This window comes from Enhydra lutris, unplaced genomic scaffold (assembly GCF_002288905.1).
Source record: "Enhydra lutris kenyoni isolate GAN:26980312 unplaced genomic scaffold, ASM228890v2 scaffoldscaffold10, whole genome shotgun sequence".
Lineage (NCBI taxonomy): Eukaryota > Metazoa > Chordata > Mammalia > Carnivora > Mustelidae > Enhydra > Enhydra lutris.
Window position 1 is genome coordinate 17,901,883 of NW_019154094.1, and position 24,562 is coordinate 17,926,444.

Below are 24,562 nucleotides of genomic sequence, written 5' to 3' on the forward strand. Positions count from 1 at the left end.
ATGTCAAGGGAGAACAACAGAAATCAACCTGGGAATCTGCTTTTCTCAGATATGTCGAGTGGCTGTATTTATTTAGAACTGATCCGTATGCTTTCCGCCATTCTTCACACAGATTTTTATTCCTCCTCGGGTCCTTCTTGGCATCTTTTTTCCACATTGCATTGAGACTTCCCTCATACAGTTATACAACAAACTATATCTGAATTACGTTCAAATCAGCAGGGAGACTGGCGTCTCCTATAGAAAACATAAGGGCTATCAGAAATGATTTCCTGAATTTTTGCCTCATGATGACATTATCATGAGGCATCATGAGATGGCAGACACCATCTCATATATGTAATAAAAAATATGGTGTCTAACAGATTTTTATAAAACGCTAAAACTAAGCAAACACAATTACATGAGTTAGTATCATGTTATCAACACTGCACTTGATAATTAAAAAATAAATGAAAAGCCCATTGTCCTCAGTGCAACAGTCAGTTACTGATTTTTATTATAGACTCTACTGGTCATTATTTTACCTTCTTCTGTCTTGGGTCATTCTTTTATCTAGAAAACCCCAGACCCACTTCTTCATCCATATGTACTACATGGAACCTTAGATTCTCTTAATGACCCAACACATTTTTGGACAGTTAACTATCCTACTATAAGTTGTCTTGTTTAGAAGAAATGAAAGTTAAAGGTTGTGGCAATAAAGGACAAGCTGTCAACCCATTAAATAAATTCCTGTTGAAAAGTAACTAAATGCATTGAGTATTAGCATAATTTATTAGAACAATTAGAACACATTCTTGTTGTCTTTTCATTAGATTATTCCTTGTTCTGGTAATTAACACTAGACAAGAAAGAATAATAGTTTCAGGATTCTAAGATCATCTGTAGACTATGTGGAAAGAGAATGATCAATAATGTTAATCTACCAGAACACTTAAATTTCCAGAAAGAGATCTTTTATCATGAGCAATCCTTTATATAATCAGCATTATTTCTCACTGTCTACGGTCATCTTTCCCAAAGTTTAAAAGTAAAGATGCTAGACAAATCACATTTATTTCACTGTTGGAAACCCAGTCAGGCTGGGCCACCTCTGGCCTCTAGTGGCTCAGACATTGCTTCACTCTCTTGCAAAATGCCAACAAATAACCACAAATGAAGGACTTAAGATTCTGTGCAGAGCAGCACAGCCAGAAGTCTGAATATCTAACAGGGAGAAGACAAGATTTTTAAGTTCTGATGCTAGGTGAAGAATCATAAACCTCCTCAATTTAAAAATATACTCAAATAGATGAAAATTTCTTATAAATAAGAATTAATCTGAATATAAAACTGGTGACATTTCCATCTATGAGGATATTATTTGTAGAAATTAATGAGGAGGCAGCTGTATGACAGGGAATATAGCTGGGCTTTTAGATGTGCCCCGAGGCCTCTACATGTGACTTGTATGACTGTCTCTGGTTTTATGTTTCAGAGACCACAGAGGATTCAAATGCTCCAAAGTTCCTCTCATGCCCTATGCAACTATTACCAAGCATACCAGGAAATCCTAGAGAGCAGCTCCCAGGACTTTTAGGATTCAGATTCTTTAAAAAAAAAAAAAAAAAAGGTCAGGAGTTGGCATATGCTGTCATCTAGGCTAACCCTGTAGTCGAGAGGGATGATGCCGGGATACACAGATTGGAAACCAGTGAACCAGAGGTTCTCTGTAGTAACAGGCAACACAAATATCCAACCGGCAGCCTGGATTACAGGAATGTGGGCCCACTGTTGACCGAGTCTGCCTTAGTCAATGCAAAGTCATAATGAGACCATGTCTAGACAGTATTGATCTCCCACCAGAGAAAAAAATAATTCAGAGTTTGACTTCTCTTCTACCTTAGCCCAAATAACACCCAAATCAGGATCTTTCATTCATACATTGCTAACATTCTCCCTCACCAAAGTCATTTTATCAACCAGGCAGCCAATGACACCACAAGCTTCTTTTCAAGGTACATGAAATTTTTGATATTCAGTCTTTCATATTCAAATGGCAAATGAGAACGTTGATTAAACCTATTAAAGAATCTAGATAAATTAAATGAGTTTTTATGTATCTTTTTCTTACCTTGCTAGGCAGAGGAGACAGGCGTTCAAGAAAAATGAGCGTCCACGCAACCTGAAAGAATGAAAACTCAAATTAACATGGGCACAATATCTAAAAGAGAAGGCATGAGCTTAAGTCATCTGAAAGATTTTCCAGGTGGTTGGTAATTTAAGTGCTGAAGAGCATCCTTATAACCCTCTATCCAGTCCCCTGGGAAGATATGCTTCTCCACTGATGTACCTCTTTAAATTGTCAGGGGACTACTAAGAACTTAAGGTTCCCCACTACTTTGACCTCCAGACTAGAAAAGATCTATGGAGCAGAATACTATCTTAGAAGCACCAGAGATTTGCATTCGAGTGCCCTGTAGTCAGGCATTCTAAAGCTAGGCTGCATCAAGTTTGTCCCCAGAAAGTGAGGGAGGAAGGGAATATGGTTTAAAACATGAGTAGGAATGGAGTCAAAAAAGTTCTCCAGGGGGCACCTGGGTGGCTCAGTGGGTTAAGCCGCTGCCTTCGGCTCAGGTCATGATCTCGGGGTCCTGGGATCGAGTCCCGCATGGGGCTCTTTGCTCAGCAGGGAGCCTGCTTCACTCTCTCTCTCTCTCTGCCTGCCTCTCCATCTACTTGTGATCTCTCTCTGTCAAATAAATTAAAAAAAAAAAAAAAAAAAGTTCTCCAGGCAATGTGATAGATAGCAAGCTAAGATTGGAAAACTCTAGCTGAAAACTCCAGAGAGAATTCTCTCTGACTCAGGGGCTGAACTGAAGCCATGACTCAGAGGTAGTCAGGTGGTGCCACAGGGTAGAAATGCTTATAAGGTGGGTCTTTTGCCTCATTGATGGAAAATGAAAAAACCATCTTATTATGTCAAAATAACATCAAAGTACAAATCTATTCAATAGAAGAAGGTTAATAAAAACATATTCCAGGGGCACCTGGGTGGCTCAGGGGGTTAAAGCCTCTGCCTTCGGCTCGGGTCATGATCCCAAGGTCCTGGGATCAAGCCCCGAGTTGGGGGGGGGGGTCTCTGCTCAGCAGGGAGCCTGCTTCCTCCTCTCTCTCTCTCTGCCTGCCTCTCTGCCTATTTGTGATCTCTGTAAAATAAATAAATAAATAATCTTAAAAAAAAAAAAAAACATAATCCAAAGAGAGACTTCTACCACTATAAATCGTTCCTTATAAATGCCACTGAGAGACAAAATTATCATTTCTGTGTTCCTAACCAAAATAGCTTTGCAAGTCTGAGAAATAGTTTGCCCTCTAAAGCAACCAGAAGAAAGTCCCTTTAGTCTACCAGTTCTTGTCCTGTTGGATATTGAAACTTTTGAGCATTTACTCCCCAAGCTGAAATTCAAAAGGCCAACATAGTAATACCTAGAAAATTGATAAATAAGGATAACTAGAAACCTTATCTATTGATAGCACAGGCTACTTCCCCACATGGTCTATATACAATTTCTTGTAAGCTTAGTAAAAATCCTACATTTATCTGAAATGAAATGAAGGGAAACCAATGATGAATTTCCTTTCCTCTGTGTTAAAGAAAAACACAACCATGCCATGATAAGCAAGAAAGAAGGACACAGTATTCATCGTTCTCTTCTCACCCAAAGAAGGTAACAATATGAGGGTTCTAGTTTAGAGTATACCACTATGGCATAGTTTCAGGACATAAGGTTAAGTTATAGTCTACATCAGTCTGAACACACTGGGGTTAACACAAGTATGTATGTATACCTCTCTAGTTATTGAGAGAGAGATAATAATAAAATAAATAAAACTTGTATATACATTTAAAAGATGTACTGCTTATTTCAAAATAAGGCAAGAACAATTGTGATCTAGGTGATTTTGTTGAAAAAAACTCAACTCTCTTTAGGAATATAAGGATCCTAGCAAATATCTTTTAAAAGACTACAAAGATATAACATTTGGTAGACTCTTATTCAACCATTCTGATTTGGTCAAATGTTAAATTAGCCAAATATAATAGGAGAAAAATTTCTCTATTGATTAAGTAAATGATTTAAAATATTCATGAACTTAGCAGAAGCATTAAGTAGTAAGTTCCAGAAACAAGAAATAAATCTTATGTATGCACAAAGAGGAATGAAGGTGTTTTGTGCAATCTTGGGGAATAGATTTTTTAAGACACTTCACAAAATCATTGACTCTGCAGCAGGAAAAACCCTACACATATTAATGCAGAGCATTCTTATTCCTGCCTCCACAGTTGTTAAGAGCTCAAAAATAAAACTTATCTCCTAATCCTTCCCCAGAACATGATTCAACACACTATTTTTTTAAAAAGGTGATGGGGGAGGCCCTGGCTGGCTCAGTCAGCTAAGTAAGCATCTGCCTTCAGCTCAGGTCATGATCTCAGAGTTCTGGGATCAAGTCCCAAGTCAGGCTCCCTTCCCAGTGGAGAGTCTGCTTCTCCCTCTCCCTCTGCCTGCCCCTCCCCCTGCTCTGATTCTCTCTCCCCCTCTCTTTCTCCCTCCCAAATAAATAAATAAATAAATAATCTTTTAAAAGTTAAAAAAAAATTTTAATGTTTTCTGATATCTAATGTCATGTGATAATTTTTTCCCAGAGACTAACCAAATATGCCTCACTATTATATCAATCAGTTCTTAAAGCCAGAAGTGAAGACTGGTGCCATCCTCTCCTGTAAAAATCACACTCCAGTTTTTTCTTTCCAAAAATGATTAATCATACCTGTGACTATCATCCAAACTTAGCTGAAATTTTCCTGAATCCTACAAAATGAGTATAAGAGCTAGAAAATGTCTTCCTAGAATGAATATGAAGGAAAGAAAGTCTTGCCATTTCTCTTAATTTATTTCTGAATTCAGCTTGGTCTTCATTAGTGCTACATAGTTGCTTTATTATTCAATGTCCTCTGTGACCCCCCTGATCATTTTTCCCTGAGGGTGCATATTTGTTCAGTAACTATATTATAATTTTGTGATCTGCGGATTTTCTCTAATATTCTACTCTACCTTTGTCCCAAATTAATGAATTCCATCCTTTTTGGCTTCTACTTCTCCTATTTATTAAATTCACTGAACACGGAGTTTATTTTCAAAGGAATTAATAATGCTTTGTTCTCAGCTTGGTATTAACAATGAATTTAATAAGCATTGGATTTAATCAATTTTTAAGTGCACTAATGACAAATTTGGTTAAAATATTAGTGTTCCAAACCTTCCATTCCCCCAGAAAAGAAATTTATTGTGCTTGACCTTTCCTTTCACCCCCTTTCTAAAAGAACTATTAATATTTGTGATGCAGAATTACGTGACAGATAACAAAAAGAGAACTGGAAGATTGGGATAAAAACAAGAGGGGAAAAAGCCCAAGTCCACACCCTTCATATAAAGAGTATAGCAAGGAAAGTGAAGGGGCAAAAGAGAATACTTGACTCCTGAGCAGGGTAAAGTGAAAGATCACTAGAAAGAGAAAAAGAATGGAAGGGGATTTTAAGAATAGTTGACATGTATAGGGAACTCAATCACTCCATCAAATGTAATTACATTAGTATTTAGGAGTCCCAGAAGAAGAAGAGAGAGCACATTTACTTGAGGAAATAATAACTGAAAACATCCTTAATCTGGACATCCAGATCCAGGAGGCACAGGGAACTCCCATCAAAATCAACAAAAGCAGGCCAATGCCAAGACAGATCATAATTTAATTTGCAAAATATAGCAATAAAGAAAAAAAGCTAAAAGCTGCAAGACAAAAGAAGTCCCTAAATTATAAGGGAAGACCCATAAGGCTAGCTGCAGATCTCTCAATAGAAACTTGGCAAGCCAGAAGAAAGTGGCATGATATATTCAGCATGCTGAATAGGAAAAATCTGCAGCCAAGAATACTCTATCCAGCAAGGCTGCCATTCAGAATAGAAGGAGAGATAGTTTCCCAGACAAACAAAAGCTAAAGGGGTTTGTGACCACTAAACCCGTCCTGCAAGACTTATTAAAGGAGACTCTTTGAGTAGAAAGGAAAGATCAAATATGACAAAAGAAAGGAACAGAGATGATCTCCAGAAGCAACAACAAAACGAGTGATAAAATGGCATTAAATACACACCTATCAATAATTACTCTGAATGTAAATGGACTAAATGCCCCAATCAAAAGACAGAGGGTATCAGAATGGATAAAAAAACAAGATGCATCTATATGCTGCCTACAGGAGACTCAATCTAGACCCAAAGACACCTGCAGATTGAAAGTGGGGGATGGAGAAACATTTATAATGCAATGAATGACAAAAAAGAAAGCCAGAGAAGCCATACTTACACCAGACAAACTAGATTTTAAACCAAAGACTGTAACAAGAGGTGAAGAAGGGTACGATGTCATAATAATGGAGACTGCCTAACAAGAAGATCTAGCAATTGTACATATTCATGCCCCCAACATGGGTGCACCCAAATATATAAAACAATAACAAACATAAAGGAACTAAGTGATAATAATATAGTAATTCTAGTGGACTTTATCATCCCACTTACATCAGTGGACAGCAGAAGATTTCTCAGCAGAAAATCAACAAGGAAACAATGGCTTTGAATAACACACTGGACCAGATGGACTTAACAGATATATGCAGAACGTTCTATCCTAAAGCAGCAGACTACACATTCTTTTCAAGTGCAAATGGGACATTCTCCAGAATAGATCACATACTAAGTCGCAAATCCTCAACAAACACAAAAAGATTGAGATCATATCATGCATATTTTCTGACCACAACACTATGAAACTTGAAGTCACCTACAAGAAAAAATTTTGGAAAGACCACAAATACATGGGAATTAAAAAACATGCTACTAAACAATGAATAGGTCAACGAGGAAATCAAAGGATAAATTTTAAAAAATATACATGGAAACAACTGTAAATGAAAACATAATGATCCCAAATCTTTGGGTACAACAAACACGGCAGAGAAGTTTTGAGCAATACAGGCCTACCTCAAGACACATGAAAAATCTCAAATAAACAACATAACCTTACACCTAAAGGAGCTAGAAAAAGAACAAAAAAATGAAGCCTAAAACCAGCAGAAGAAAGGAAGTAATAAAGATTAGAGTAGAAATAAATGAAATAGAAACTAAAAAACAATAGAAGAGATCAATGAAACCAGGAACTGATTACATGGGAAAAAAAAAAAAAAAAAAAAAGAATAGTTGCCATGGGTAATGAATAAAAGAATGCTCAAAGTTTTTGAAAAGACCTAAGTAAAATTATGAATTACTTTTCCAAAAAAAAAAGTAAGCTGTTAAAAAAAAGAACCTATGCCAAGAATACATTATTCTGTTTAATGTTACTTTCTTGTTTCTGATAATCAATATAAAGTTTGTTTTGTTTTAATGTAAAAAAAGTTACTTTTCAATAAGTTCATTTGCTCTCTTATTGTAAGACTGAACCAGATACGGCCCCAGCACTTATGTAGGTTATACAAATACCTTCCAGTGCTGATGTTTATTCATTTACATCTCAACTTTGGTTTCCTTTTAATGTCATAAACACAGACCAGAAACAAACAGATCATCCCAGACATTCATCCCAGACATTTTCAAGAGCTCTCAGTCAGCTTTAAATGAATTTCCATTTCTATTACAATTTCCATTAGTTAATTCACAGGTCAAAGTTTGGGACAACTTTTCAAACTACTTGAGTAATTAATAAATTTATATGACAACACACTGAAAATAAAAGTGTCTGTTAGTATCAAATACAAAAAAAGACACAGTGGGAGGCAACAGTTGCTACTCAGTAATACAGTTTTGAACTACAGGCAATGCATCTAAAACAAACATGTCAGAAGAAAATTAAGGAACAACTTTGTAACTTAAATGATAATCATCTTTCATAAGGTGTTTATGCAAATGATAAGCACTTAATGGCTTTAGTGCTTTGCTATACAGATCACCCAGCAGAATATGGACATAACCTCCACTGGAATATGGGGGCTCTTCATGCTCCATTTTTTTTAAAAGATTTTATTTATTTATTTGACAGATAGAGATAACAAGCAGGCAGAGAAAGAGGAGGAAGCAGGCTCTCTGCTGAGCAAAGAACCCGATGTGGGGCTCAATCCCAGGACCATGACCTGAGCCGAAGGCAGAAGCTTTAACCCCCTGAGCCACCCAGGCGCCCCCATGATTCATTTTTTAGTTGAATTATATTATTAAAAATCAATACAAGATCAAAAGCTTCTGCACAGCAAAGGAAACAGTCAACGAAACAAAGAGGCAATCCATGGAATGGAAGAAGATATTCATAAATGACAATAGGACAAAAGGCTGATATCCAGGATCTATAAAGAACTCCTTAAACTCAACACACACAAAACAAATAATCATGTCAAAAAATGGGCAGAAGACATGAACAGACACTACTCCAATGAAGACATACAAATGGCTAACAGACACATGAAAAAATGTTCATCATCACTAGCCATTAGGGAGATTCAAATCAAAACCACATTGAAATACCACCTTACACCAGTTAGAATGGCCAAGATTAACAAGACAGTAAACAACATGTGTCGGAGAGGATGTGGAGAAAGGGGAACCCTCTTACATTGTTGGTGGGAATGCAAGTTGGTGCAGCCACTTTGGAAAACAGTGTGGAGATTCCTTAAGAAATTAAAAATAGAGCTTCCTTATGACCCTGCAATTGCACTACTGGGTATTTATCCTAAAAATACAGGTGTAGTGAAAAGAAGGGCCATCTGTACCCCAATGTTCATAGCAGCAATGGCCACAGTCACCAAACTGTGGAAAGAACCAAGATGCCCTTCAACGGATGAATGGATAAGGAAGATGTGGTCCATATACACTATGGAGTATTATGCCTCCATGAGAAAGGATGAATACCCAACTTTTGTATCAACATGGACGGGACTGGAAGAGATTATGCTGAGTGAAATAAGTCAAGCAGAGAGAGTCAGTTATCATATGGTTTCACTTATTTGTGGAGCATAAGAAATAACACGGAGGACATGGAGAGATGGAGAGGAGAAGGGAGTTGGGGGAAATTGGAGGGGGAGACGAACCATGAGAGACTATGGACTCTGAAAAACAATTTGACGGTTTTGGAGGGGAGGGGGGTGGGAGGTTGGGTGAGGCTGGTGGTGGGTATTATGGAGGGCACGTATTGCATGGAGCACTGGGTGTGGTGCATAAAACAATGAATTCTGGTATACTGAAAAGAAATTTTAAAAAAATAAAAATTAAAAAAATCAATACAGCATAACATAGTAATTATTATTCTTTTTAAAAAATTTTATTTATTTATTTATTTGTTTATTTTTGAGAAAGAGATTCAGAGCATGTGCGAATGCGGGGAAGGAGCAGAGCAGGAGGCAGAGGAAGAGGGAGAGAGAGAATCCCAAGCAGACTCCACGTTCAGCATGAAGCCATCACAGGGCTTGATACCACGACCCTGAGGTCATGATCTGAGCCAAAACCAAGAGCCAGACACTCAACCGACTGAGCCACTCAGGTGCCCCATAGTAATTATTATTCTCAAACAAGTACATAAAATAAAAGAACAACTTGAACTAAATTAAAAGTTTGTCATCCTTCAGACCAATATGTTATGTATTTGTAAATTAAACCTGTCACCAATAAGTTGTACCACATAGCAAGGGTTATACATGAAAGAATGAGAGAAAAGGGAGGCTTCAGAAATGTATATACATATATAGTAAATAGAAACACCAAGGTATTCTGAAAGATCTAAGTAGCCTATACAGCCCTATAGTAGATCATATCTTCTTAACAGGGGGGATTTGAGCTCTAAAGCTAGCGCCTAAGGCAAATGTTGCATATAGTCAAACTTAACAATGAAGATCATTTAAACACCTGTAAGGTGTGAATTATGTTGCTTTGTTTATTCAAGCCTGATGGTAACTATCCGGAAATAAACAAGTGAGCTAGGCTACAGAAAGGAAGCACAGAAAAGTCAACCTACACATATCTGGGAATTCGAACAACCTTGTCTTTAAGAGAATACCAAATATCCACCAAGGACGGGTGGTGAAGTACAAACTTGTAAACCCTCCAACAGGGTCTATTCTGCTGTTTTAACATGAAAATTTTATAACCTTAATATATTAATAGGTATATATGTCATAATTAAGATTAAATAAGGTTATATATATATATATATATGCACCAGATACAGTGACTGACACAGAAAGATGCTCAATAGATATGCTGGGTTTTAATCTAAGCCTTGTTTCACCCAACCCATAAACACACTGTTCTTTGAAGTCTTGTGGAGAGTATCATGGCAACTGCTTCTGTTCTTTTCAAGCCGGCATTTCCGGTTGGGCTGGGATGACAGGATGAACAGACATCATTTGCATACTTGAAGCATAGAATTGAGGTGAACTCACCCAGGGGCTGAGTTCTGAGTGGGCATAAGGTGAATCCATTACCCATGGAAAGCATATCTTTATGCTTGGGTCACATCTCAACAGACTGACTCCCTAACTGGGCCTGCTCTTTCCAAAGCCACGACATGGAACATCAGGCTCAAACCATAAGGTGAACAAACTAGGAGGGCCTGTTTCTTTTTCCAAAAATGCATTCCTATCAACTCTACCAGGAAAGCACATGAACTCATGAAATTCATCTTTTCTTACCTTACATAACATATCGATCCATAGGTCCCTTTCACCAGCACTTACTAGCAATGGGATGACACAAACATCTAGAAACTGTAATTCTTTTTCCTTTCTTGTCCTTTTCCCCCCTTCCCTCTCTTCTTCCTTCAAATTTCTGCCTCGAGTAAAACCACAGCAAGAAGGAAAGTCAAATGGATTTTCCTATCAGTGGACATTTTTGTGATATACTCCATTTTGGTCCTCATATGAATTCCCTCCAGGCGCTCCTTTATGGGAATAAGGTATACCAAATGAAATAGGGAACTCGAGGCACAATTTTACCCTTGACATCTGAAGAGAGAATATTTTTCTCCTGGATTTATGGTGTAATGCAACTCAGCCACTTTCTTTTCCTCTTTTCCCTAGTTTGCCCTTCCTACTTACTGCTGCACACCATCATCACCATCATCATAAATTTATAGAGTGCCTATGGCTGCAGCCTCTGGGTAGCTCTTAAATGAGCTAATCCAGATATCATTGTCTTCAGCTCCCTTTTGGCATGAGTCTATTTACAATTCCGCTTCCTGATTGAAATCTGCTTCCGATTATTTTTCATAAGATATTTTTGCTTTCTTTTCTTTCCCTTAAGTTGAATCTCTTTTATGTCTCCCCCTCATTTTCATACTCTCTTGGGCCCTAGGCAGTTACTGTACATTTACAGGGGTTTACATCTTCAAATTTAGCAACTCTTGAGAACTTTACTAAGCAACTGCCTTTTCTAAGGGAATTTTTAGCAAGGTTAACTAAGAGGAAATCTCTGGACTCTGGAATTCCAGGGCTCTAGTATCAGGCCTCTGCTCTAACATCACGTGGCAAGGTGATGACCAGCGTTATGGCACCTTCTCTCTACCCAGGCCAGACTCTCCAAAGACAGCTACTCTTCAACCTCCTAGAATATCAGACTAGGGGGCATCCTTAGGATATTAGACACCCAGGCTTTGGATTTAGACGGATAGGGGTTCAAATCCAGACTCCACTTAATTTGGATATAACTTTAAGAGTTATTGCACCTTTCTGAGTTTCAATTGCCTTGACTGAAAAATGAGAATGAAAATATTCACCAAATTAAATTATTGTGAGGCTGAAATGAGGTAATCTTTGTAAAATACACACAAAGTCTGCTACGTGGTGAGCAGTCCAACACAATAGCCATCATTTTTATTCTTATCAGTTAAAATGTTGCATAGAATGCATTTGTCTTCAAGGAAGTTCACAAAGCTGACCTTAGAGCAGACATTAATAGATTATTTAGTAGACCCCCCAGTCCCAAATATCACTTGGTTCAGTGTTTTCGGACTTGGGAAGTCAATAAATATTTTTTAAATTGAAATTGAGGACACACAGAGGGTCAGTATTTGGAACCAAAGAAATAGATAACCAGTCATAAATTTGGACATATCATTAAGAGCCTCTCTTCTCAGAAAGTACATCTCTTTTAAAATATATTTACTACAGTTACCCATGGAGACCGAATATTTTTATCATCAGTTGCAAAATTGTCTCCTGAAGGGGAAAACCATGTAATTATAACTAGAGATGACTGCACACAACCTTTTATGTAAGGGAAGAACAAAAAGTAGACCTTGGGCAAGAGGCTGGGAAGCAGAGGGACAGAAGAGGAGAAGGAAAGGAGAAAGAGAAAAAGAGAAAAGGTTTGATGGGGAATAATATTTGGCTTTTGACTCTTCTCTGTACCAGCATAGATAGGAAGACCTTACCATTTATGACTGCTGTCAATTCCCTCTATGGAAACTGAACAATGGGACACCTCCCACCTCTCAACTCAAAGAGTGCAGTTGGAATTTCTATTGGACTTCTACCTAAATTTATACATATATATATATTAAATATATATATTTATATATCAAATATATATTATATTTATATATAATATATATAATATATATAATATATATAATATATATAATATATATTTGATATATAAATATCAATATTTAAATATATATTATTATATATATTATTATATAAATATAAATATATAAATATATATATTATGATGATTTTTAAAAATCAGCTAAATATCTAAACTCAATGATGAAATTAATTGGGCCAATCCACAAGAGTAAGTGAGTTTTTTTTTTTTTACTCTGGAAGATGAATAAAATCTTCTAGGGGAGAAATAAAAAAATTCATTCATTGATCCTGATCTGTAAAAAGAGCAGTATGATCTGCTTTTGTACCAAACAGACTGTCTTTTAAATGCTATTTCTGCCACTTGCTTGTTGGGCAAGTTAACTGATCCTTTATGTGTTTGACTTCCTCATACCTAACCTAGATAGGAAAATACTTCTGTGGGGAGGAGGATACCAGGCCTGCACTCTCTCTCTTCCTGTGCCCCCGCATCCCTCAAAGGAGCAATTCCTAATCAGATGCACCATACTCAAGCACACCGGTTCTCACTAAAGGGCAGGGTCACTATACAACAAAGCCTCCTTCCCTCATCTCCACTTCCTCCCCTCTAAATTGGAAAAAGTGATTCCTCAGGGAAGGCTAAGCATTTTCTTCTCTCTCTCCTGCCTTCTTTCCATCTTTAGGCAATAGCATCTGTGAGCCAAAGTGATGTCCAGAGCTCCAGCTCCTGTCCCCACACTTTCATTCTGTCCTGCTTCCTCAGAGTGACCTCACTCAGAATTCTTCAACATGCTGTTTTTTGGAGGGAGCTATTTAAGAAGTGGGAGGAAATCTGCTATGACCCCTTCCAGATCAGCCTACCTTTATCAGTGTTCTACACTTGAAGGTCTTGGGTACTGGCCCAACTTGGTTACCATTTCCATGTTAGGGACTCTGTATTTGCTCTTCCCTATCTCTGGAAGGTTCTGCAACTTGAAATCATGGAACTTTAAATTATGCAGGTCTCAGTTCTAATGCTATCTCTTCAGAGAGGGCTTTCCTGATCACCCAATCTTAAATAGCATCCTCTCAACCACCAAGTCACTCTATTACATTAATCTATTATTTTGTTAATGGGTCTCATCCCATTCCATTACTTTCTTCACTTATTGGCTTGCTGACCATCCCTATCTCCTTTCTAAACATTTTCATTAAAAGGGAGGTCCAGGAGAACACGGTTCTTTTCTGTCTTGTTCTTATTTATCCAGAGTTGGGTGCCTGTCACGAAGTAGGTGCTCAGTAAATCATAGTTATCATTACCCTTTCCTCTCACACCTGGTCCTGCTACTTCCTACACCCATCTAAGTCTAATAAAGTCTTTAAAAAGCTCTTCTGCACTGGTATACTTTAGGCTTTCTAAATCAGAAATAAGGTGTCTCTCTTACTTATAAGTTTCTTTTCACAAGTAAGAATTTATATAACCTACTCTTTATTTGAACAGTATATTGTTGCATTTACTTTGTCTTTTTTTTTTTTTTTTTAATAAACTCCAATTTAAGGGACATGGCTTAGTGAGTATTCCTATATACCAAGGATAAAGTGGCTGATGCCTTTCTTACTCACAAGGATAGTCCTAAAGAAGCACTTATCCATGTACCCTCCAGCCTCATACACATATGTATATAATGGAAAGCCCACATTCACACTCCAGATAATCTCCAGCAGGGAGGGAAGAGATATACGCATTAAAAGGAGCTAAACTAAAATCATAATGCTCTTGAAAACATTGTCAGTTAACATTTTCTCTTAAGAAAGTCTCAATCATGGGGCGCCTGGGTGGCTCAATGGGTTAAAGCCTCTGCCTTCGGCTCAGGTCATGATCCCAGGGTCCTGGGATCAAACCCCAAATCGGGCTCTCTGCTCGGCGGGAAGCCTGCTTCCTCCTCTCTCTCTGCCTGCCTCTCTGCCTACTTGTGATCTCTGTCTGTCAAGTAAATAAATAAAATCTTAAAAAAAAAAAAAAAAGACAGTCTCAATCTAAAAAAAAAAGTCTCAATCACAACAACAACACCAAAAAGTAGCCCAATGACATTGGGGTCAATGAAATTGGGGAATTTTTTTTAAGTTGGAGGTTAGAGAGCCTCTTGGAAATATCTTCAATTCTCCACAAAATAAAATAAGGCAGAGCCCCTCCAGAGGTCCAACCAAGGCTTTCTCCTAGCACAAGAAAAGATAGCTGTTTCTTTTGCTGAAGATGAGATGAAGTAGTTGGCATGAGTTTATTGAATATATATGTGTGTGTGTGTACATGTACATATATATATATATGCCATATATTTTTTAATGTGTAACAGAATATGTCAATATCAATGGGTTTATTGGCTATGTATGTATACATATAATATATACATATATGTATATATATACATATATGTGTGTATATATATATATATATACACACACCATATATTTTTTTTAATGTGTAACAGACTACATCAATATCAGAGTCACACTTAGCACAAAGATGCTTATACTAGGAGATTCAGGAGAATAATACTGACTCCTAGTTGCCATCTCACATTTACTAAGAAGCATATATTTATTGAGAGGAATCTCTAGCAACATGGACTATATTCTTTGAATTGGTACTTCTTAGTCTTGCTGTATTTTGCCAATTCTGTATGGCTAAAATGGAAGAAGTTCAATGTACGCAAGATATAATTCCATTCTACTCAAGACCACTCATCTTTACAGCATAATGTCTTTGTATTAAAAATCAAAAGATGGTAGCCCTATAGAACTTTGTCAACCTGATCCCATTTTCCCACTTCACGGCCAAAGAATGTAGACAGATATCATATTCAGAGGAGGTGCCAAAAAAATCTCCATATATGTTTAATTTAAGAACCAAATAAGCAGACCTGTACCTTTCTATGATATAGTTAATCTTATGATGTTTATACATCTGTTTCTTAAAAGAAGGCTTGATATAAATCCTTAAAAAAAAGAATAAAACCAAAATTTCTATTAGTGTTGTGAGGGTTAATTTTATATATCAATTTGACTGGATCAATGCATGCCCAGATATTTGATCAAACATTATTCTGGGTTTGTTTGTAAGGGTATTTTGCATGAGTTTAGCATTTAAATTGATAGGTTGAGGTCCAGAGAAGATGGTGGAATGGAGGATCCAGGCTGACCTCATACTACAGACGCACCTAGATAATACACACATCAGTGTAAATAATCCAGTAAATGACCTGAAGACTAGCAGAAAAAAACTCTTTACAGCGAAATGTAAAGGAAAGGCCACATCTAAGAGGGTAGAAAGGGTAGAGATGTGGTCAGGAACCAAATGGACCCATGGGACTGTCCATGAGAGGGAGGGATGGTGTAGGCATGAAGTAGGGAGAGGAGCAGACCCCCACACCAGGCACCCCGAGCATGCAGGACACAGAGTAGGAAGACAAATCCCCATAATATTTGGCTTTGAAAACTAGAAGGGCCTAACTTCATGAGTACTTACAATCAGTGGGGCTTAATACCTGGAATGTTAAAAATCAGTGGGCATGGTTTTGGAAGGGCTAAAGGCAATATGAAACAGTCTCTAGCCTTAAGAGACAGCAAAACAAACAGCCATGCTGAGATACAACATAGAAGTGCAGTTTGAAACCACCTAGTATATATGGGAAAGAGACTTATTTACTAATCACAGAGCCCGTGCTAGAGAAGTAGGGATCTTTAGGAGACTTCTCCAAGAACAAAAGAGCTGGTGGGCACACTTACCTCCCACTTTCCCCAGCCTAGTTATATGGCACCTGCCAGAATGAGTGCACAATGAACTTTCCACCTAGCTTGCTAAAAACACACTCCACCTCACATTCTCCTGTGGACCCACCCATCCATTGCAGTCTGGGAAAGACTTCTTCCAGGCAGCTGCAGCTTTCCTCCTACAGAAGACCTGCACGGACTTTACTGGCTCCCCACACCCTGCCCCTGTTCTCCTGTGGACCTGCTCCCTCCAATATACCCTTGCCCAGAGCCCATCCAAAGCCATGTCACAAGCCTGGCATTTTACAAGCAGCCCTGACAGTGACCAGCATCACTCCAAAGTGACTCATGCCCTGGGGAGAGGGGAAGATAACACACACACCAATCCCCCTGTGGTTCCAGTGGAGGACTAGAGGCAGACAACAGGTCTGACTGCAGGCCCTGCCCACCAATAAAAGCTTCTCAGGGAACACACAAGGAAAACCAACCTCCAGTTCAGTGATATCCCATCTCTTACAAACACCTGGTCTGACTCAACTCAAGCCTAAGTTGGCCCACTAACAACAGTGACCAAACCCTGCCCACAACAGACAAAGAACCATTGCAGAAAACTGTACTAAAGGAAAAAGTGGCTCACACGCAACAGGAGGGTGCATGCGAAACACATAGGAGATACCCCTGAAATGCCAGGTTCTGGTGAAGAGAGGACATTATATTACAGGGCACAACAGGACCTCTTCTTGATAAGGCCACCACTTTCAAGAGCAAGAGACCTAGCTGAATTTCTTAACAGACAGAAAAAGACACAGTTAGACAACATGAGGAGACAGAGGAATATGTCTTAAATGAAAATATAGGACAAAATCACAGCAAGAGACCTATGTGAAATGGAGATAAGTAATATGGCTGAGGGAGAATTTACACTAATGGTCATGAAGATACTCACTGGACTTGAGACAAGAGTGGAGGACCTCAGTGAGATCCTTAATGAACAGACAGAGAGCATAAAAAAGAACCAGAGATGAAGAACTCAATAAATGAAATGGAAAATACACAAGTTGGAATAAACGGTAGAATAGAGGAAACAAACAAACAAAACACATCAGCGACCTGGAGGACAGAGTAATCGAAAGCAATCAAGCTGAACAGGAAAGAGAAAAAAATAATAATAAAACATGGAAATAGACTAAGGGAATTCAGTGATACCATCAAGTGTAATAACATTTGCATCATAGGACTCCCAGAAGGAAAAGAGAAAGAAAAGGGCACAAAGATGTATTTGAAAAAAATAATAGCTGATGGGGCAACTGGGTGGCTCAGTCAGTTAAACATCTGCCTTCAGCTCAGTTCATGATTCCCAGGGCCCTGGGATTGAGTACTATGTTGGGCTCCTAGCTCAGTGGGAGGCTGCTTCTCTGCCACTCCCCCTGCTTTTGTTCTTGTTCTCCCACTCTCTCATAAATAAATAAAATCTTTAACAAAAAAAAAAAAAGGAGTAAGAGAAAAGAAAACAGTTATATACAAGCAAAACCCCATAAGATATCTGCTGCTTTTTCAGCAGAAACTTTACAAGCCAGAATACATTGGCATGATATACCCAAGGCGCTGAGAGAAAAAAACCTGCAACCAAGAATACCATATCCAACATGGCTATCATAAGGAACAGAAGGACAGATAAGGAGTTCTCCAGAACTCCAGAACAGGTCTACAAGAAATGTTAAAGGAGACTCACTGAGTAGAAAGGAAAGACCATAAGCAGGAGTAAGAAAAGTTAGAATCACAAAAGCAGTAAAATTAGGTATATGTATAAAAATCAGTCAAGGGATTTACAAAACAAAAGGATGTAAAATATGATACCATATACTTAAAATGTGGGGAGGGGGGAGGAGCAAAAACTTAGTGCTTTTACAATGGGTTCAAACGTAAGCGACCATCAATTTAATATAGACTGCTATATGCATAAGATTTTATATATAAACCTAACGGTAACCACAAATCAAAGAACAATAATAGATATATAAATAATAAAGAGAAAGAAATCCAAGAATATCAATAAAGAAAGCCAGCAAACTGTGAGAGAAGAGGACAAGAGAAGAAAAGAACAGAGAACTACAAAAACAACCATAAAACGAGCAACTGAATGGCAATAAGTACATACCTATCAGTAATTACCTTGAATATAAATGGACTAAATTCTTAAATCAAAAGACACAGAGTGATGAAATGGATAAAAATGCAATACCCAGGGGTCCCTGGGTTAGAGCCTCTGCCTTTGGCTCAGGTCATGATCCCAGGGTGCTGGGATCGAGCCCCACATTGGGCTCTCTGCTCAGTGGGGAGCCTGTTTCTCCCCCTCTCCTCTCTCTGCCTGCCTCTCTGCCTATACTTGTAATCTCTGTCTGTCAAATAAATAAATAAATACCCAATCTATATGCTACCTATAAGAAATTCATTTCAGACCTAAAGTCACATGCAGACTGAGATTAAAATGGCAGAAAAGCATTTATCATGCAAATGGAAGTGAAAAGAAAGCTGGGGTAGCAATATTTATGTATAGGATGAAATAGACTTTAAACAAAGACTATAACAAGAAACAAAGAAGGACACTATATTATCATTAAAAGAACAACCCAGCAAAAGATAACAACTGTAAATATTTATGTACCCAACATAGGAGCACCCAGATATACAAAGTAGATAATAACAAACATAAAGGAAATAATCAATAGTAATACAATAGTAGTAGGGTCCTTTAACACCCCACTTTTATCAATGGACAGATCATCCAAAATCAACAAGGAAACAGTGGCTTCAAATGACACATTGGACCAGATGGTTCTAACAGATATATTCAGAACATTCTATCCTAAACAGTAGAATGCACATTCTTAAATGCAAATGGAACATTCTCCAAAACAGATCACATATTACGTCACCAAACAAGTCTCAATAAATACAAAATGAATGAAGTGATATCACACATTCTTGTCTGACCACAACACTATGAAACTAGAAATCAACCACAAGAAAAGAATCTGGAAAAAACCCAAAGCATGGAGTTTAAATAGCATCCCACTAAACAATGAATGGGTCAACCAAGAAATCAAAGAAGTAATCAAAATGTAAATGGAAACAAATGAAAATGAAAGACAACAATCCAAAATCCTTAGAATAGCAAAAGCTGTTCTAAGAGGGAACTTTATAGCAATTCAGGGCTACCTCAAAAAGCAAGAAAAATCTCAAATAAATAATGAAGTAGCAGAAAGACAAGTTAATCCCATTTACAATTACAACAAAAATAATAAAATATCTAGGAATAAACTTGACCAAGGAGCTGGAAGACCTGTACTCTGAAAACTGTAAAACACTGATGAAAGAAATTGAAGATAACCCAAAGAAATAGAAAGATATTCCATGCTCATAGATCTTAACAACAAATAGCTAACATGTCCATACCCACAGCAATCTAAGATTTAATGCAATCTCTATCAAAATACCACCAGCACTTTTCACAGAACTAGAACAAATAATCCCAAAATGTGTACGAAATCAGAGAAAACCCCAAGTAGCCAAAGCAATGTTGAAAAAGAACAAAACTGGAAGGATCACAACCCTAGATTTCAAGATACACTACAAAGTTATAGTAATCAAAAGAACATGGTCCTAGCACAAAAACAGACAGATGATCAATAAAGAGATTAGGGAGCCCAGAAATAAGTCCATAATTATATGGTCAATTAATCTTCAACAAATGAGGCAAGAACGTACAATGGGAAAGACAGTCCTTGAACAAATGATATTGGGAAAACTGTACAGCTACTTGCAAAGGAATGAAACTGGACCACTTTCTTGTACCATATACAAAATAAACTGTGGAAAACAGTATGAAGGCTCCTCAAAAAATTAAAAACAGAAATACTAGATGTGTATTTACAGGAACTTTAATTCAAAAAGATTATGTGTACCCCTATGTTTATTGCATCATTATTTACAATAGCCAAATTATGAAAGCAGCCCAAGTGTCCCTCAACAGTTGAATGGATAAAGATGTGAGATAGATAGACAGATAGAAAGAAAGACAGATTACTGAACCATAAAAAAGAATGAAATCTTGCCATTTGCAACAACATGGAGGGATCTAGAGGGTTCCATGTTAAGTGAAATAAGTCAGTGAAAGAAAGACAAATACCATATGATTTCACTTATATGTATAATTTAAGAAACAAAACAAAGAAAAAAAAAAGAGACCAAACAAGAAAACAGACTCTTAACTACAGAGAAAGAACTGATGATTACCAGAGGGATAGGGAAAGTAGATGAAGGGGATTAAGAAGTACACTTACCATGGTGAGCACTGAGTAATGTATAGAATTGTTGAATCACTATAGTGTACACCTGAAATTAATACAACCCTGTATGTTAACTACACTGGGATTAAAATTTAAACAAATAAATAAATAAATTGATAGGCTGAGTAAAGAAGACTGCTCTCCCCAATGTACGTAGGCCTCATCCAAAAAGCTGAAGGCCCAATAGAACAAAAGGCTGACCCTCCCCCACTCAATAGGGAACTTCTCCTGCTTGACTGTGTTAAGCTGGGACATAGGTGTCTTTTCCTGCCTTCAGACTCAAACTGAAACACTGGCCCTTCCTAGGACTTGAGCCAGCCCACTTTTAGACTGGAATGACAACATTGCTTCTAGTGCTTTTTAGGCCTTTGGACTCAGACCGGAACTGTATCATTGACACCACCCTGAGTTTTCAGCTTGCCAGCTGCGGATCTTGGGACTTGTCGCCTCCATAATTACATGAGCCAATTCGTTATAATAAATTTACATATATCCAATTGGTTCTGTTTCTCCGGAGAACCCTGGCTATTACAAGGGTTAAACTCAAACCCCAAGATTAATCACTGCCTTTATCAGGTAGGTATCTAACTGTATGTCTCTTTATGAATTATATAAAGTCTTTCCATGAGTTAGCATATGGCACTCCATCATTCACCCTGGAACGCTCTTTAGGTGTTTAAAACTTTTTATATATTAAGATGTAAAACATCAATGAAGGATATAGTGAGACTAAATTGGAAAGAGTGGTTAGTAATGCCAATTATAGGGCAATCTTAAATTTAAAGCAATATTCCATTTTCTCAGTGAAAAGATTAAAATCTTCAAAAGGGAGGATGGTTGGCTTATACATAAAAAATTGTAGGGATATAAAAAAAATAGTTCAAACATCTACTTCTGTTTTTTATTTCATTAAGTGGATGTTTAAAAGCATACATTTAATTCAAACTCTGGCATGGATGTCTTCACTGCCTTTTATTCCTTCAACAGAGTGTTCCAGAGCACATCTGCTACTCTTGGTTTGAGACATGGTACTCCCTGAATCACGCATGATGCTATCTCTGGAAGTTGTCTCTGAAAGCACAAGTACCCAATGATATAACCAGCCTTTTCTTTTTAAATAAAAATTCCTCCTCCTACAGGCATAGATTTTGATGTTCATGATAGACCCATCTCTTGTATTGCTTTTTTAAAGTAATTTTCAAAAGGTCATTATAGAACATTCACTATGTCTAATTGTGAAGTCACAGCCCCCAGAACATGACTAATTCCATATTCAATTTCTTTACTTCTTTTTTTACTGATCTCCACAGACGACCTTCACAAGCACTCAAAATGAACATTGTGGGAGGCCATTCAACCCACTGTAAGTGCCCAAAGCAGCACCTGAAAGGGCCCAAACATAAAGAAAGGATAATAAATTTGGGGGAAAAGCAAATGTCACCCCTGTTGGTGTGTTATAATGCAGTTCTGGCTTGAGGATAAAATTTCAGTTGATTTAATGATAGACTTGACCATGTGCATCATTACATCTTGTATCTATTTATCCACTAGTTAGTAAACCTGAACTTTCTGAAAGACAAAGAAGTACCTTTTTTTTTTTATCATAAACACTAATAGTGAAAGGCTTGTTTTTGCATTAATGTTCACTTCCAGTGTATTTTCTGCTCCATATACAAACAAGTGTTCAATTTCCACCCTCCAAATATGTTAAACATCATCTCTTCCTCAATGTCCTCAATAATACAGACAGCAAAGACATCTTTCTGCAAAATTAATTTGGGGCCCAATTACCTTAGTGTGAAAAAAAACCATGAACACCAAACAAAAGCAAACACAATATCCAAATATCTTTAAAAAAATAAATAAATAATAACAACCAGGCTGAAAGAAGTGTAAATGCTCAGATTCACCAGTGGGACCAGAATGTAAACTGCTTGTTTGTGATTCGTCCCAATCATCCGGCCGCTGAAGTCTCGGGCTCCCACAAAGCATATGGCAACCTAATAAAACTGACGAACCAAATGACTAAGCCTGAAGTGCTGGAACACTGGGACATCTCATACTCGTGTCAGGCCAGTTCTATTTTTCACTTCCCCTTTCCCTAATTTTTGTCACAGAAAGTGTTTTAGACTTTCCTTGGCAGTTAACGACCCTGACTAACGTGTGTTTTCACTCCCTTGTGCCGTGCTTCCAGGTTCGGAGCACTTTATCTGTAAGCAATCCCAACGTCAACAGCAGCCCAAGAGTGATTTAAACCTACAGAGCTTTCTTTTCTGTCAGTTTTTTTTTTTCCCCATGTAGCAAGATGTCTGAAAGTAAGCCATCTGGTACCAAGATGGCACCATACTGTGTCTTTAATGTCCCATGCTCCTTCTATCTTTTAGTTCTGCCATCCTTAGGTGGAGCTTTCACTTTCATTGTCCTGGATGCTGTTGCACCACCAGCCATGGCAGCCTCACTCTAGGCAAGAAGGGGGAAACAGCAAAGGGCAAAACACAAAGGGAATGTGTCAGTGGAGTCCATCCATTTCTAAAAGCTATCCGGGAAGTTCCATCTGGTGACTTTCACATACATCTCTCCAGCCGGAAATGGATCACACAGTGTCTCCTAACTGTAATGGACTATGGGAAACTGGACACTGCTGGTCCAAATGAAATCCGATTTTAATGTTAGAAGGGAAGGGTAGGAAATGGATCTCAGAAAGGAAACCACTAATATCTGGCAAACAGGTGTGTATGTGGAATGAGAGGAACAGACTAAGGGTCTCTTGACATCTGGGAGGCTTAAGGGAATTATTCAAAATTGCTTTTGTACCAGGGAGCTAGGGAGCTAGTCACCTCATTAGCTTCCATTTCCTTATCTCTGAAAATGCCTGCAATGTCTTCCTCTTAGATCCTAATTTAGTAATTTTTTTTTAAAGATTTTATTTATTTATTTGACAGACAGAGACCACAAGTAGGCAGAGAAGCAGGCAGAGAGAGAGGAGGAAGCAAGCTCCCTGCTGAGCAGAGAGCCCGATGCGGGGCTCGATCCCAGGACCCTGGGATCATGACCTGAGCCGAAGGCAGAGGCTTTAACCCACTGAGCCACCCAGGCACCCTAATTTAGTAATTTTATAATTATCATTTCTTAATGCAAACATGACAAAATCTGTTCTCCTTCTTTCCTAACAGAACCAAAATGTTGAAGGACAGCAACATGCCCAGCTTCAGATAACAGGTTATGACTGGTCTAAGCCAATCATGGCAATGCTATTTCCTTTAGCCATTAACTGATCTTCAGTAACGGGATTGTGAACTAGTCCTAACCAATGAATGGGAATAGATCGGGGCTTCCATGAACGATTTCATGTCTGAAAAAAAGCCAGAGCTGTATGAGGAGAACACCACCCTCCCTCCATGCCTCTTCTTTCCTATTTTGTCACATAGAAACTTTGTGTTTGGAACTACGGTAGCTATGAGATAACCATGACGATGAAGCAATAAGCCAGAAGAGGAAAGACCATGAGAATAAAAGAGACTAGGCTCTTCATGACATCATTGAGCTACCAAACTAACGCTAGAAACTTCCACCTCCCGTGGTCTTGTAAGCAGATAACTATCTTTATGGGTTAAGCCAATATTACTTAAGTCTTCTGTTACTTGCCGCTGAAAGCACTCTTAATTCACACACCACCCTAACATCAACCTTTACTTCTTATGGGGTAAAAGTAATGACATTCACTGTTTTATCTTTATGGCACCCCCTTATGGTTCTGGTACTCAGTGGATCTGCCACAGCATGGAAGGTTATATGTTCTCCTC

General features: G+C 37.9%; 1 protein-coding gene across 3 annotated transcripts in view; it reads right to left on the reverse strand.

The window, feature by feature from the left end:
* LOC111144098 (fragile histidine triad) overlaps window positions 1–24,562 on the reverse strand; it is a 1,461,119-nt gene that overhangs the window by 1,092,868 nt on the left and 343,689 nt on the right. For 2 of the 3 annotated variants that reach the window (XM_022498224.1, XM_022498226.1), the window contains exon 2: window positions 2,117–2,167. The exons of the other annotated variant lie outside the window; for it this stretch is intronic. The gene's annotated coding sequence lies outside the window, so the exon portion shown is untranslated. The remainder of the gene's footprint in view (window positions 1–2,116; window positions 2,168–24,562) is intronic. 3 annotated transcript variants of the gene reach the window in all.